This window comes from Cebus imitator, unplaced genomic scaffold, assembly GCF_001604975.1.
Source record: "Cebus imitator isolate Cc_AM_T3 unplaced genomic scaffold, Cebus_imitator-1.0 Scaffold281, whole genome shotgun sequence".
Classification (NCBI taxonomy): domain Eukaryota; kingdom Metazoa; phylum Chordata; class Mammalia; order Primates; family Cebidae; genus Cebus; species Cebus imitator.
Window position 1 is genome coordinate 3,738,930 of NW_016107596.1, and position 2,417 is coordinate 3,741,346.

Below are 2,417 nucleotides of genomic sequence, written 5' to 3' on the forward strand. Positions count from 1 at the left end.
AAAAAAAAAAAAAAAAAAAAAAAAAATTAAATTTAGAAATAGAAGATATAAACACTTGGTTAAAAATATAAATAATTAAAAATAAAATAAATTAATAAACACGAATTAAAAATAAAAGAAGGTACACAGGAAGAAGCATGCCTCCTGACTTCCTCCATCCCCATATAACCTTGGTTACTAGGTTACTAGTATCCAGTTCAGCCATGTCTCCTTCCAGAGATCTTTTATCATCAGTCAGCACATGTATTTGGGCATATCCCACACATTCCCGTTTTATGCAAGTGGTGACAACTGTACTTACTATTCTGCATCTTGCTTTGCTTTTGTAGGTATATTTTGGAGATTGTTTCGTCTCATGAATAACTAGAGCCTCCATTCATGTACAGTGCTTATTGTAGGCCAGGGGCTGGTCTAAGCGCTTTACATGTACTGATCCATTTCATCCTCACCATAACCCTTTGAGGTAGGTGGCATTATTACCATGCCCATCTTAGGAATGAGAGATCTGAGGCACAGAGAGCCCAGGTGGCCAGCTCAGGGTTGCCAAGAGAGGAAGCAGCAGAGCCTGCTCCAGACTCCAAGGGCTTAAGCACTCCCCTACACTACTGATATAAATACATTAAACTATTTATATGACTATATAGAAGCTACTTATCTGGGCTGGGCTTGGCTTTATCTGTAATCCTGGCACTTTGGGAGGCTAAGGCAGACAGATCACTTGAGCCTAGGAGTTTGAGACCAGCCTGGGCAAAACAGCAAAACCCTGTCTCTATAAAAAATTAGCAAGGCATGTTGGCGGGTACCTGTAGTCCCAGCTACCCTGAGCCTGGGAGGTGGAGACTCCAGTGGGCTGTGATTGCACCACTGCACTCCAGCCTGGGTGACAGAGCAAGACCCTGTCTCAAACAAACTTAAAATTTAAAGTTAAAAAGTAAACTACGAATCTGCATTTACTGTGGAAGGAAATGATATTTCACATTAACAGATGAAACACAGTTTGGTATAAATAGAAGCATTCTGTTAGTTAAGTGAAAATCAAGCAGTGTTGTACATTCGAGCTTGTGCCTGCCAGAGCAGCAGGCGAGAAGCTTTGAAGATGTGTGGGCACCAACTGGTTTTTCCTCCTGATGTAATCAGAAGGATCCTCAGAGAGCTGAAAGGAGTTAATAACAGTAAATTAAACAATGCAAGCAGGTACACCTAGAGAAGCATATCTCCTGACACTTCCTCCATCCCCATATCACCTCCATTACTAGGTTACTAGTGTCCAGTTTAGCAGTGTTTCCTTCCCATGACACTGAAAGTCACCTTGCTAACACAAGTGGAAACGGTGACCTAGTCCCAGATAGTGGGGCTCTGGTACTTGGTCTCCCCCATCTGTGGAATGAAGGTGTGGAGCTTGAGGAGTGTGGAGGCTCCTGCCAGGCTTTGATCATGCCACTGTGCCCTGGAAGGGAGACCAGGGGCCGCCTGGCTCAGACTCAGGGCAGGGCAGCCTTGTAGGGCTGTCACAGCCTGCCAGCCAGGGTGTGTGCAGTGTGTCGTCCAGGGATGGAACTGGTCCTAAGCAGAATGCAAGAGGTTTCCCTCTAGGTAACCTTCCCCTCTCTTTCCGCTGTCCTGCTCAGACACCCATTCACTGAGAATACATGTATTGATCATCAGCACGTCCAGACCATGAAATGTGGCTGCACGCTATGACAGGTGTCTCAGTGGGGATATGACAGTGTGAGGGAACATGGAAGAGGGGGTGATGAAATCTTCTGAGTACCAGGAAGGCGCCAGAGAAGAGATGGTATCTGATCGACAGTGGACAGTTCCTGGATGCCTTGAGGGACAGAAGGGGCAGCACTTAGAGCAGTGGGAAGCAGCAGCTGGATGCGGGAGGAAGACTCTTCCCAGTTAACACTGCTCCTGAGTTACTGCACTTTGGGATCAGGACTGATATGGGTAGTTGGGGAGCCTGGAAGGGAAGGATCTGCCTTTTGGGATTCATTTAGTGGCAAGGGACTAGAATCCAGTGCAAACTGGCTTAAGTAAAAATGACACTCTGTTGAATCATATGAACATGTAGCTCAGGTCTAGCTGGATCCAGTGGCTCACACACTGATTTAATTGTCTGTCTCACCAATATATCATGTACTCTGTGAAGCCAGAGACCCTATCTGTCTTCTATACTGTATTTTGACTATAGTGCCTTTGGTATAGACACGTAAATAAATATTTAATAATTGAAGGTGTAGCTGTTCTCCCCACCTATGTATTTACTAGATCAAAGGCAGTAGAACTACACTTCCCCATTTTACCCTTTTCCCTCCTTCCTTCTCTTCCTACCTTCCTTCCCTGCTCTTTCCAGTCCACCCATTCATCCACCCACCCACCCACCCACCCACCCATCCATCCATCCATCCCCCCCC

The 2,417-nt window shown here is 45.6% G+C and overlaps 1 protein-coding gene across 2 annotated transcripts in view; it reads left to right on the forward strand.

The window, feature by feature from the left end:
* Positions 1 to 2,417, forward strand: part of SRGAP3 (SLIT-ROBO Rho GTPase activating protein 3) — a 261,902-nt gene that overhangs the window by 175,457 nt on the left and 84,028 nt on the right. The window lies entirely within an intron of this gene.